This window comes from Pan paniscus, chromosome 10 (genome assembly GCF_029289425.2).
Source record: "Pan paniscus chromosome 10, NHGRI_mPanPan1-v2.0_pri, whole genome shotgun sequence".
Lineage (NCBI taxonomy): Eukaryota > Metazoa > Chordata > Mammalia > Primates > Hominidae > Pan > Pan paniscus.
In genome coordinates this window covers 130,831,920-130,846,334 of record NC_073259.2, presented here as the reverse complement: position 1 = coordinate 130,846,334, position 14,415 = coordinate 130,831,920, and positions in this window count along the sequence as shown.

The window sequence follows — 14,415 nt, the reverse complement described above, 5'->3', positions numbered from 1 at the left end:
GCAGGCGGTGCTCGTCACCCGTTGGAGAGGATGAATCCTCGAGATGGGCGTGCCGAGGGGAGCGCGACTTGCAGACGCAGAGAGCGCACCTGAGTCAGAAATGACTCCCTATTAATGAGTCCGAGGATCATCGCCTCGGTGTCTGCGGTGCATCCTGGAGTCCTGACTAACCTCCAGCTACTGCATAAATCACTCCCGTGCGGGGAGATTGCAGCCGGATAGAGCGTTTGGTCGCATTTTAACACCATGCACTGAATTAAAGGAAGGTTTTCTCCCTCCCTCCCTCCCTCCCTTCCTCCTTTCCTTCTTCTCTTCTTTTCTCTCTCTCTTCGCCGGATGGAGCGTTTGGTTGCGTTTTAACACCATACACTAAATTAAAGGAATTCTTTTTTCTTTCTTTTCTGTTCTTTCTTTTCTTTCTTCTTTCTCTTCTTTCTGTCTCTTTCTTCCCCTTCCCTCCCTCCCTTCCTTCCTTCCTCCCTCCCTTCCTTCATCCTTTTATGTTTTGACAGGGTCTCACTCTGTCACCTAGGCTGGATGGAGTGCAGTTGCACAAACACGGTTCACTGCAGCCTCGACCTCCCAAGTAGTTGGGAACACAGGCGCGCGTTACCACACCCAGCTAATTTTTAATTTTTTTGTAGAGGTGGGGGAATCTCCCTATGCTGTCCAGGCTGGTCTCGAACTCCTGGACTCAAGGGATCCTCCCGCCTCCGCCTCCCAAAGTGCTGGGATTACAGGCGTGAGCCACCGCGCCCGGCCTACAATTTTTTTTAATGAAAAAAAGAAAAATGTAAGAGTATGGGAATATATGGGGAAAAGAAAGATCAGATTGTTACTGTGTCTGTGTAGAAAGAAGTAGACATAAGAGACTCCATTTTGTTCTGTGCTAAGAAAAATTCTTCTGCCTTGAGATGCTGTTAATCTGTAACCCTACCACCAACCCTGTGCTTCCTGAGACCTGTGCTGTGTCAACTGAGGGTTAAATGGATTAAGGGCTGTGCAGGATGTGCTTTGTTAAACAAATGCTTGAAGGCAGCATGCTCCTTAAGAGTCATCACCACTCCCTAATCTCAAGTACCCAGAGACACAATACACTGCAGAAGGCCGCAGGGACCTCTTCCTAGGAAAGCCAGGTATTGTCCAAGGTTTCTCCTCATGTGATAGTCTGAAATATGGCCTCGTGGGAAGGGGAAGACCTGACCATCCCCCAGCCCGACACCTGTAAAGGGTCTGTGCTCAGGAGGATTAGTAAAAGAGGAAGGAACACCTCTGTGCAGTTGAGAGAAGAGGAAGGCATCTGTCTCCTGCTCGTCCCTGGGCAATGGAATGTCTTGGTGTAAAGCCCGATTGTATATTCCATCTACTGAGATAGGGGAAAACCGCCTTAGGGCTGGAGGTGGGACATGCTGGCAGCAATACTGCTCTTTAAGGCATTGAGATGTTTATGTACATGCACATCAAAAGCACAGCACTTTTTTCTTTACCATGTTTATGATGCAGAGACATTTGTTCACATGTTTTCCTGCTGACCTGCTCTCTACTATTATACCCTATTATCCTGGCACATCCCCCTGTCCGGGAAATGCCTGCTAATGATCAATAAATACTAAGGGAACTCAGAGGCCGGTGCGGGCACGGGTCCTCCGTATGCTGAACGCCGGTCCCCTGGGCCCATTTTTCTTTCTCTATAATTTGTCTCTGTGTCTCTTTCTTTTCCAAGCCTCTCGTTCCACCTGACGAGAAATGCCCACAGGCGTGGAGGGGCAACCCACCCCTTCAGGAATAGATCTCGGTTTCAAGAATAGTTGGATCCTGCAGATAAAACAACGTATTCTAGAACCTTTCTCTCACTCTTGCTCTCAGAGAATTCTAAAACAAATGTGAAAAGTGTGTATGTTTGGTGATTTTGGGTAAACACATGGGAGTTTCTTCATACTATTCTTGTAGATTTTCTGTACATTTGAAATTATGTCAAATTTACAAGTTTGTTTGTTTGTTTGTTTGTTTTTTGAGACAGAGTCTCGCTCTGTTGCCCAGGCTGGAGTGCAGTGGCACGATCTCGGCTCACTGCAAGCTCCGCCTCCCGGGTTCACGCCATTCTCCCGCCTCAGCCTCCCGAGTAGGTGGGACTACAGGCGCCTGCCACCACGCCCGGCTAATTTTTTGTATTTTTATTAGAGACGGGGTTTCACCGTGTTAGCCAGGATGGTCTCGATCTCCTGACCTCGTGATCCGGCCGCCTCGGCCTCCCAAAGTGCTGGGATTACAGTTGTGAGCCACCGCGCCCGGCTTACAAGTTTTTTTTTTTTAAGGTTGCTATCTCTTTTCATCTGTTGGCTCTATCCCTATGTTTTCTTCCTGCTGCTTACTTACGTTATTTTCTATTAGTTTAGCCATCCCAGAAGAAAGAGAGATTTATCTTTTCCAACAGCTCCAGGGAACAACTCAGGTGAATGTCTCATTAGCATTTTGAGTCATGTGCCCATCCCTGGGCCAGTCACAGTGGCCACAGGGATGGAATGATCTGATTGGCCAGACCTGGTCACATGCCTATTTTTAGAGGCAAGGGGTGGAACCAAATCCCCAATCCTCCAAACCTCAGAGATGGATGGAGAGGGCGGAATCTGTTGCCCAAGGAAAATCAGGATGCTAATGCCCAAGTAGAGTGCCTGGATGCTGGGAAGACAAAAACAACACATAAATAGGCCATCATCTGCACTCTTGATCCCAGAAGCCCTGCTCAAAGGGAGAAGGATTAGGGGACTGAGATGAAGAGGGAGGAGCGGCACCGCAGCAGTTAATAAAAAGCAACCTGTTCTGCTTCTCCAAAAAGTAGACGTTTAATAAGGTCATTTGTTCTTGCAGCACAGGACTGACAAGGGACACAACCAGTTCTGTCACAAGAGGCCCATAAACATTCAATGTAGAGGAGGACTAATTTTAAAAGATGATACAATTTTATCGGGATGAGATAAGCACTTTGTTAAGTCAGGCAGCAAAACCTGTCTTTGCTTAGTCAAACCAAGGACCCCCTCATATGAGGGACCCAGAGTATCAGAAGTATCAGCATAAACGCATCTCACTGGTTGAAGCTGGGATGACCCGCCACAGGTCGATTCTCAGTGGACTAAAAGCACTGGCAGAGGATCAGCTTGACTCTAATTCTGTGCTCCCAGACACTCTGAGAGTCTTACTACAATGCATTTTAGTCTTTTATTGTAAAAATATTACATGCTTCTTGCAAAATATTCAAACCATACAGAAGCATATACAGTAAAAAATGAAGGTTTCTCTCTCCCCAGAGTGCTGTGACAGTTTGGTCATATAATTATAATAATAATAGTAATAGGGCGGGCGCGGTGGCTCAAGCCTGTAATCCCAGCACCATGGGAGGCCGAGGCAGGCGGATCACAAGGTCGGGAGATCCAGACCATCCTGGCTAACACGGTGAAACCCCGTCTCTAATAAAAATACAAAAAATTAGCCGGGCGTAGTAGCGGGCGCCTGTAGTCCCAGCTACTCAGGAGGCTGAGGCAGGAGAACGACATGAACCAGGGAGGCGGAGCTTGCAGTGAGCCGAGATCACGCCACTGCACTCCAGCCTGGGCGACAGAGCAAGACTCCGTCTCAAAAAATAAAAATAAAATAATAATAATAATAGTAGCTACAACTTACATAGCACCTCCTCTGTGTTATACACTGTTATAAGCACTTTACACAGATTAACTCATTTTTCCTTCATATTAGAATGATGTAATATTGTTCCTGTTTTACACAGGAGGAAACAAAGAGGTGAAATAGCTTGCCTAAGATCTCACAGCTACTCCGCGAGAGAATTAACTTTAAACCAGGCAGCTTAACTCCAGAGTACAAATTCTTATATTCCAGATTTTAAAATGTATATATAATTTTTAAAATTGAGTTGCAATTCACATAACACAATAGCACAATAACACAAAATTAACCATTTAAAGTGAGCAATTCAATGACATTTAGTATCTCCATATGGTGTGCAAACACCACCTCTATCTACTTCCAAAACATTTCCATCACCCCAAAAGCAAACCCCAAAATCATTAAGCAGTCATTCCTCATTCTCCCCTGGCAAACGCTAACCTGAGTCCCGTCTTTATGATCTATCTATTCTGGGTATTTTATATAAATGAAATCATACTGTATGTGACCTTTTGTGTCTGGCTTCTTTTACTTACAATAATAATTTTTTTTTTGAGACACAGTTTCGCTCATGTTGTCCAGGCTGGATTACAATGGCGTGATTTCAGCTCACTGCAACCTCTGCCTCCCAGGTTCAAGTGACTCTCCTGCCTCAGTCTCCCAAGTAGTTAGAATTACAGGTGCCCGCCACCACAACCGGCTAATTTTTTGTATTTTTAGTAGAGACAGGGTTTCACCACGTTGGCCAGGCTGGTCTCAAACTCCTGGCCTCAGGTGATCCACCCGCCTCAGCCTCTCAAAGTGCTGGGATTACAGGCGTGGGCCAACGTGCCCAGCCAGAATAATGATTTTGAGACTGATACACTTTGTAGCATGACGCATCCTTTTTATAAAAGGATTCATTAAACCATTAAAAGCACTTCATCCCTTCAGCATTTTAATGGCTGAATAATATTTTCCATTGTATTTATATACCACAAATGTGTTCATCCATTCATTCACAGGTGACCATTTGTCTTGTTTCTACTTGTCCTAGTCAAGATCCTCCAGAGAAACAGGACCATAGAATTTTCTGTTTCTATAAAGACATTTATTTTGAGGAACTGATTCACACAATCATGGAGGATGGCAAGTCCCAAATCTGAAGGGTAGGCCAGCAGGCTGGATGCCCTGGGAAGAATTGATGTTGCTGGCAGAATTCTTTCTTGCTCAGACGAGCTCAGTCTTTGTTCTTCTAAGGCCTTCAACTGATCAGGTGAGGCACACCCACACTGTGGAGTGCAACCTACTTTACTCAAAGGCCACACATTTAAATGTTAATCTCATCTAAAACACACCCTCATCTAGAATAGTATTCAATCAAATATCTGGGCACCATGGCCCAGCCAAGTTAACACATAAACTAAACCAACACATCACCTTTTGGCTATAGGAAGACTGCTGTTATGAATATCCATGTACGAGTATTTGAGTCTCTGTTTTCAGTTCTCTTGGGTGTATACCTAGGAGTGGAATTGCTGACCCGTGTGGCAATTCTATGTTGAACTCTTTGAGGAACTGCCAGACTGTTCCCCACAGCAAATGAACTTTTTACTCTCCCACCAGCAATGTACAAGGAAATAAAAAACATCATATTTTAATTTATAAAAATCAAATTATACCACACAAGCTGCAAGGTGGTAGTTCGTTTTTATTCACTTAAGGACATATCTCGGACATCTTTCTGGGTTAGTACATTTAATTCTGCATCTCATAGCAGAAATGCTTAGAACAGGGCCTTTCCAAAGGCAAATGTTATACAAGTGAATGCTATTATTCTTTTTAATAAGTATAGTTTCTTTTTTTTTGAGACGGAGTTTCGCTCTCATTGCCCAGGCTGGAGTGCAGTGGCACGATATCGGCTCACTGCAACCTCTGCCTCCTGGGTTCAAGTGATTCTCCAGCCTCAGCCTCCAAAGTAGGTGGAATTACAGGTGCTTGCCACCACGCCCGGCTATTTTTTGTATTTTTAGTAGAGACAGGGTTTCACCATGTTGGCCAGGCTGGTCTCGAACTCCTGACCTCAGGTGATCCACCCACCTCAACCTCCCAAAGTGCTAGGATTACAGGCATGAGCCACTGAGCCTGGATAACAAGTATGTATTTTATTTAACAAGTGTAAATTTTTTTTTGAATGAAGTCACTATAATTTATTTATCTCATTCCCCACTGGTAAACATTTCAGTTACTCTCAATTTTCTTTCACTTAAAAAATACTATTCTAGTGGCTGGGCCCGCGGTGGCTCATGCCTATAATCCCAGCACTTTGGGAGGTTGAGGTGGGTGGATCACCTGAGGTCAGGAGTTCAAGACCAGCCGTTAACATGATGAAACCCCATCTCTACTAAAAATACAAAAAATTAGCCCAGCGTGGTGGTGGTGGACGCCTGTAATTCCGGATATTTGGGAGGCTGAGACCCAAGCATCACTTGAACCCAGGAGGAGGAGGATGCAGTGAGCTGAGATCACACCACTGCACTTCAGCCTGGGCAACAAGAGTGAAACTCCGTCTCAAAAAAAAAAATACTATTACAGGCATTCTTTTTAAAATTTTATTTTTATTTTTATTGAAATTAATAATTTTTTTTCTTTTAGAGGCAAGGTCTTACTCTAATGCCCAGGCCGGTCTCAAATTTTTGGGCTTTAGCAATCCTCCCACCTCAGCCTGCTGGGATTACAGGTGCGAGCCACCAGGCCCCACCAAAAAAAATGTTATTTTTAGAGATAGAGTCTCAATATGTTGTCTAGATTGGACCTGAATTACTTGGCTCAAAAGATCCTCTTACTCCAGCCTCCTGAGTAGCTGGCACTACAGGCATGTGCCACCACACCGAGACTTTATTTAACTTTTTTTGAGATGGGGTCTCGCTGTGTCTCCCAGGCTAGAGAGCAGTGGCACAATCTTGTCTCACTGGAATCTCCACCTCCCGGGTTCAAGCCATTCTCCTGCCTCAGCCTCCCAAGTAGCTGAGATTAAAGGAACCTGCCATTATGCCTGGCTAATTTTTGTATTTTTGTAGAGATGAGGTTTCACCATGTTGGCCAGGCTGGTCTTGAACTCCTGACCTCAGGTGATCCACCTGCCTCGGCCTCCCAAAGTGCTGGGATTACAGGCATGAGCCACTGTGCCTGGCCTACTTAACTTTTTTTTTTTTTTTGAGACGGAGTCTTGCTCCATCTCCCAGGCTGGATTGCAGTGGCACGATCTTGGCTCACTGCAACCTCCACCTCCTGGATTCAAGCAATTCTCCTTCCTTAGCCTCCCAAGTAACTGGGATTACAGGCGTGCGCCATCACGCCTAGCTAATTTTTTGTAATTTTAATAGAGATGGGGTTTCACCATGTTGGTCAGGCTGGTTTTGAACTCCTGATTGCAGGTGATCCACCTGCCTTGGTCTCCTGAAATGCTGAGATTACAGGCATGAGCCACTGTGCCTGGCCTTAACTTTTTATTATGAGAAATATATACAAGCGGAGAGAACAGGACAACGAATGCCCATGTTCCCTCCATCCAACTACAACAATCAAAAACTTGTAACCTCTCTTTTTCTATTTCTACTCCCCTTCCCTGCCAGACTACTTTGAAGTAAGTTTGAAATGTTATATAATTTCATCTACATATATTCAGTATTTATTTGTAAAAGATAAGGACTCTTTCTTTAAACATAACCAAAATATCAGTATCACACCTAACATAAGTAACAGTAATTCCCTAATGTATACAATTAGCCAATCAGTGTTCACATTTCCACGAATGTCTCCAACTTTTTTTTTTTTCTTTGAGACAGAGTCTCGCTCTGTCACCCAGGCTGGAGTGCAGTGGCACAATTTCAGCTCACTGTAGCCTCTGCCTCCCAGATTCAAGTGATTCTCCTGCCTCAGTCTCCTGAGTAGCTGGGACTACAGGTGCGTACCACCACATCCAGCTAATTTTTGTATTTTTAGTAGAGATGGGATTCTACCATGTTGGCCAGGATGGTCTGGATCTCTTGACCTCGTGATCCACCCATCTCGGCCTCCCAAAGTGCTGGGATTACAGGCGTGAGCCACCACACCTGGCCGATGTCTCCAACTTTTTAACATTTGGAGTTAACTGAGTCACAGTATGGACAATTGGTTGATCTATCTCTTCAATCTCTTTGAATCTATAGCTCCCCGTTTTTAATTTTTCTTGCATTTTATATATAGAAGAAACTATTATTTGCAATTTTCTTCTCTTCTTTTTTTTTTTTTTTTGAGACAAGGTCTCCCTCTGTCACCAAAGCTGGAGTGCAATGGCGTGATCTTGGCTCACTGCAACCTCTGCCTCCCCAATTCAAGCAATCCTCTCACCTCAGCCTCCCAAGTAGCTGGGCCTACAGGCATGCACCACCATATCTAGCTGATTTTTGTGTTTTTAGGAGAGAAAGGGTTTCACCATGTTGGTCAGGCTGGTCTCAAACTCCTGACCTAAAGTCATTCACCCACCTTGGCCTCCCAGAGGGCAGGGGTTACAGGCATGAGCCACTATGCCCAGACTGCAATTTTTAAGTCATTTTGAAATAGCAAGAACTTCCCCATCAGAGCCCGTGTCTGGTCCACGTGACACCTGGGTCACTGTGTGAGGCAATCCTCATCTCTCCCCTCAACCTTTTGGTCCCAGCCTTCTCCTGGGCTGTAGCCCCTTCAGGCAGAATCAAACAAACAAACAAATACAATGAATCACTTCAACATTAAATTTGGTCAGTAATTCCTCCTCACTTCCAGAGAAGGCATGTTGAAATTGCTGGGTAGAGAGGAACTCTAGAACTCAAAAACTGACGTTGAAAAGTCATTGTAGGCCGGGCACAGTGGATCACACCTGTAATCCCAGCAGTGTGGGAGGCCAAGGCAGGTGGATCACTTGAGGTCAGGGGTTTGAGACCTGCCTGGCTAACACAGTGAAACCCTGTCTCTACTAAAAAAAAAAAAAAAAAAAAAAAATTAGCCAGGTGTGCTGGCACATGCCTATAATCCTAGTACTCAGGAGGCTGAGGCAGGAGAATTGCTTGAACCCAGGAGGTGGAGGCTGCAGTGAGCCGAGATTGCACCACTGCACTCCAGCCTGGGCAGCAGAACGAGACTGTCTCAAAAATAAGTAAATAAATAAATAAAAGTAATTGTAGGCCAGGCACAGTGGCTCACACCTGTAATCTCAGCATTTTGTGATGCTGAGGTGGGAGGATCACTTGAGCCCAGGAGTTCAAGCCCAGGAGTTCAAGACTAGCCCTGGCAACATAGCCAGCTCCCATATCTACAAAAACTAGCCAGGTGTGGTGTCACGCACCTGTAGTCCCAGCTATTCGGGAGGCTGAGGCGGGAGGATTGCTTGAGCCCAGGAGTTAGAGGCTGAGGTGTTGTGTCACGCACCTGTAGTCCCAGCCATTTGGGAGGCTGAGGCGGGAGGATTGCTTGAGCCCAGGAGTTAGAGGCTGCAGTGAGCCGTGATCGTACCACTGCACTCCAGCACCTTGGAGACAGAGTGAGACTCTGTCTAAAAAAAAAAAAAAAAAATCACTGTAGTGGGTTAAATAGTGGCCTCCCTTGAAAATCTGTGTTCATATCCTGTCCCCCAGAAACTATGAATATGACCGTATTTGGAGAAAGGGTCTTTGCAGATCTAATTAAGTTAAAGATCCCTAGATCGATGAGATGATTCATGATTACTGTGCCCTAAATCCAATGACAAATGTCCTTAGGAAAGACACATGGGAGAGAAGTCCATGTGAACACTGAGGCAGATACTGGAGGGATGTGGTCGCAAGCCGAGGAATGCTGACAGCCAATCAGAGGCTGGAAGGGAAAGGACAAAGTCTTCACTAGTCCCCCTAGAGAATGCACAGTCCTGCTGACACTGTGATTACAGACTTCTGGCCTCCAGCACCCTGAGAGACAAGAAGCTAATACAATGAGAAAATCAGGGTCCTGGCTGGGGAAGGAGTTTTGGGGAAACAGAGCCCTCGAATTTATACCACATAGACAGTTTCTCCCCCAACCACCTGTTGGGTGAATCCAGGCAGGAATATTCACTTCCTGCCCTGGTCACGTATAAACCAAACTGCTTTCTTTACAAAGCATCAGAGTAGGGGGCACAACAGAGCCTAAGGGCCCCAAGCTCATGCCAGATCAGCCTGGCAGGTGTGTCCCCAAGTTCTTTCAATTCACCTTTTCTGTGCAGTAGTGTCACCTCACAGCCAGGAGAAGAAGGAAGCTACCAGAAGTCTGGAATCACGGCTGGGCACCGTGACTCACGCCTGTAATCCCAGCACTTTGGGAGGCCGAGGCAGGTGGATCGTGAGGTCAGGAATTGGAGACAAGCCTGGCCAACATGGTGAAACCCCGTCTCTACTAAAAATACAACAATTAGCCAGGCATGGTGGCGGGTGCCTGTAGTCCCAGCTACTCGGGAGGCTGAGCCAGGAGAACTGCTTGAACCCGGGAAGTGGAGGTTGCAGTGAGCAGAGACCGCACCACTGCACTCCAGCCTGGGTGACAGAGTGAGAGTCTGTCTCAAAACAAAACAAAAAAAATGAAACAAAACAAAAAAAGAGTCTGTAATCATTTCTTGGGTGGTTCATTTATTTATCTGACACATACTTATCGAGTAGCCCTTTGGTGCCAGGCATTGGGCTACGTACTGGAGAAACACATGTAAATCATTACAATGCTGCATGGTAAGTGTGAGGATGGCCGAAATGGCCCAGAGAAGCGGGCTTGACCCAGACTAGAGAAAGAGAATCACAGAAGGCTTCAGAGCTGTGGGGAAGTGAGGTCTACCAAACTTCTGATATGGTAGCCACAAACCATCTGTGGCTTTTACATTTTATTTATTTATTTATTTATTTTATTTAAAAAAGTTTTTTGAGACAAGGTCTTTCTGTGTCACCCAGGTTGGAGTGTAGTGGCGCAATTACGGCTCACTGCAGCCTCGGCCTCTCAGGCTCAAGTGATCCTCCCAGCTCAGCCTTCCAAGTAGCTGGGACTACAGGTGTGTGCCACCACACTCAGCTACATTTTCCTAGTTGTTATAGAGATGGGGTCTCACTTTGTTGCCCAAGCTGGTACATTTAAAGTTAACCAAAATTAAATTATAGTGTGTGTGTGTGTATTTTTTGTTTGTTTTTTTGTTTGTTTTGAGATGGAGTTTCACTCTTGTTGCCCAGGCTGGAGTGCAATGGCGCTATCTCGGCTCACTGCAACCTCTGCCTCCTGGCTTCAAGTGATTCTCCTGCCTCAGCCTCCCGAGTAGCTGGGATTACAGGTGCCTGCCACCACACCCGGCTAATTTTTATATTTTTAGTAGAGATGGGGTTTCACTATGTCGGCCAGGCTGGTGTCGAACTCCCGACCTCAGGTGATCTGCCTGTTTTGGCCTCCCAAAGTGCTAGGATTACAGGGGTGAGCCACTGCGTCAGGCTGGAACTGAGTTTTTAATATTACTTAATTTTAGGCCAGGCCTGGTGGCTCACGCCTGTAATCCCAGCACTTTGGGAGGCCAAGGCTGACGGATCACCTGAGGTCGGGAATTTGAGACCAGCCTGCCCAACATGGAGAAACCCTGTCTCTACCAAACATACAAAATTAGCCGGGCGTGGTGATGCATGCCTGTAATCCCAGCTACTTGGGAGGCTGAGGTAGGAGAATAACTTGAATCCGTGAGGCAGAGCTTGCGGTGAGCCAAGATCATGCCATTGCACTCCAGCCTGGGCAGCAAGAGCCAAACTCTGTCTCAAAAAAAAAAAAGGTCGGGTGCGGTGGCTCCCACCTGTAATCCCAGCACTTTGGAAGGCCAAGGCGAGCGGATCACGAGGTCAGGAGACTGAGACCATCCTGGCTAACACGGTGAAACCCCGTTTCTACTAAAAATACAAACAATTAGCCAGGCGTGGTGGCGGGCACCTGTAGTCCCGGCTACTTGGGAGGCTGAGGCAGGAGAATGGCGTGAACCCGGGAGGCGGAGCTTGCAGTGAGCCGAGATGGCGCCACTGCACTCCAGCCTGGGCGACAGAGCGAGACTCCGTCTCATAAAAAAAAAAAAGAAAGAAAGAAAGAAAGAAAGAAAGAAAGAAAAGAAATAGAAACTCAGTTCCTATTCCCGATTTCCAGAGCTCAGTGGCTGCATGCATATTACAGAATATTTCCATCACGGTAGAAAGCTCTATTGGAAGAGGCTGGTCTAGACTGAGGCCTACAAAAGAGCAGTTAGCCCTAGGAGGAAGGAAGAGCGTCTCCAGGGCTCCCTGTAAGGTGGCCTTTGCAGACTATCGCAGTTATGACTCTTGCTGGAGCTGTTGAGGCCAGTTCCTGTAGTGTCTTGCCTGCCATCTTGAATTCCCTGCTAAAGACAACGAGAAGGCATTGGAGTGTTGCGCAAGGTAAGTGACATCATCAGATTTGAGTTTTGGAGAATGGGCTGGAGGAGGAGCAAGACAGGAGGCAGGGGACCAATCAGGAGGCAGTTGCTTTCCTCCCAGACCTTGGGCCAGTCAAAATGGTAGAAACGTGCCTGGAGACATGCATGATGTACGATCTGCAGACTGCAGATTCTAGTTGGGCCTGGAAGGAGCAGGACTAACGGCAATGGCTTGAACTATTTGGAGGATGGTGCTAACAGTTCCCTTTGAGGCGGAATCTGAGGACGAGAATGAGAAACTGTTTTTTTTTTTTTTTTAACGTGTTGCTGCTTAAGGGAGTGGGCTTCAGTGATCTGCAGGGCCTCATTCCCTGATAACATCACCGTGACAGTTCACCACGGAAAACTCTAGAAAGACAAAACAGCATACAAAGGCCCTGAACCTGCAGAATTCCTACATGACTACAGTGGGCTTTCCTTTGCTCTCTTTCAGCCTTTCCCCCAGTCCTTTACAATGCCACCTGCTTCTGTCTCCTTCTGCCACTGAATTCAAGGTCCCCTGCAAAACAGCCCCACTCTTCGTGGTTCGTTGATATGGACTCCAAATTCTGAACTCCTCAAATGTTCCTTAGACGCCCTCCAGTCTTAACTTCTCCCATGCTCTTCCCTTTGTCTGGAAATGTCTGTTCCTTCTTTTATTCCCCTAGAAATTTTTCTTTTCTTTTTTCTTTTTTTGAGATGGAGTCTCACTCTGTTGCCAGGGCTGGAGTGCAGTGGTGCAATCTTGGCTCACTGCAACCTCCGCCTCCCAGGTTCAAGCAATTCTCATGCCTTTGCCTCCCGAGTAGCTGGGATTATAGGCACCCACCACCACACCCAGCTGATTTTCCTGTTTTTAGTAGAGATGTAGAGATGGGGTTTCACCATGTTGCCCAGGCTGGTCCCGAACTCCTGAGTTCAGGCAATACTCCCACCTCGCATTCCCTAAGTGCTGGAATTACAAGCGTGAGCCACCACACCTGGCCTAAAATAAAGTTATACCTATAAAATCAAAATATGTGGCTGGGTGTGGTAACTCACACCTGTAATCCCAGCTCTTTGGGAGACCAAGGTGGGAGTATCGCCTGAGTCCAGGAGTTTGAGACCAGCCTGGGCAAAGGGCAAGACCTGTCTCTACAAAAAATAATTTAAAAAACCAATTAGCCAAGTCTGCTGGCGCATGCCTGTAGTCCCAGCTACTTGGGAGGCGGAAGTGGGAGAATCACCTGAACCCAGGAGGTCAAGGCTGCAGTGAGCCAAGATCACGCCAGTGACCCCAGCCTGGGCAACCGAGTGGGACCGTGTCTCATAAAATAAAATAAAAGCCGGGCGCAGTGGCTCACGCCTGTAATCCCAGCACTCTGGGAGGCTGAGGCGGGCGGATCACTTGAGGTCGGGAGTTTGAGACCAGCCTGACCAACATGGAGAAACCCCATCTCTACTAAAAATACAAAATTAGCCGGGCATGGTGGCACATGCCTGTAATCCCAGCTACTAGGAAGGCTGAGGCAGGAGAATCGCTTGAACCTGGGAGGCGGAGGTTGCGGTGAGCCGAGATCGTGCCATTGCACTCCAGCCTGGGCAACAAGAGTGAAACTCCGTCTCAAAATAAATAAATAAAATAAAATAAAATAAAAATATGTATATACATTACTCTGTATCACCTAATATCATTTCACATATCATCTGTGGTGTGTCTAATTCATTGTGGAAAATATTACTTTAAACCACGTATTCTATTTGTTTTACTTTATTGTTATGTATCCTAGGCCCTCCTTATCTGTGGTTTTGCTTTCCGGGGCTTTCAGTTACCTGTGGTCAGCTATGGCACAAAAATATTCAGTGGAAAATTCCAGAAACAAACATAAGTTTTAAATGGCATAGCATTCTGAGTAGCATGATGAAGTCTCTCGCCATCCCTGCTCGGGATGTGAATCCTCTCTTTCCCAGCGTATCTACACTGTAGACGCTACCGACCTGGTAGTCACTTAGTAGCTGTCTTGGTTCCCAGATCCAAAACCCACAGGGCACATAGAACTCGGTGCTGTCTGCAGTTTCAGTCATCCACTGGGGTCTTGGAACATCTTTCCCACAGATAAGGGGGGACTACTGTGCTTGTCTTATTTCCCCGACTCAGCACTCAGCTCCAGGTGACAGATAAACTCTTCCTCATTTTGGGTGTCCTGAAGCATCTAGAAAACACTTTAGAGGTCGCTTCAATAAATATATATCTTTTTTGAGACAGGATCTCATTGTGTTGCCCAGGTTGGTGTGTGGTGGCACAGTCT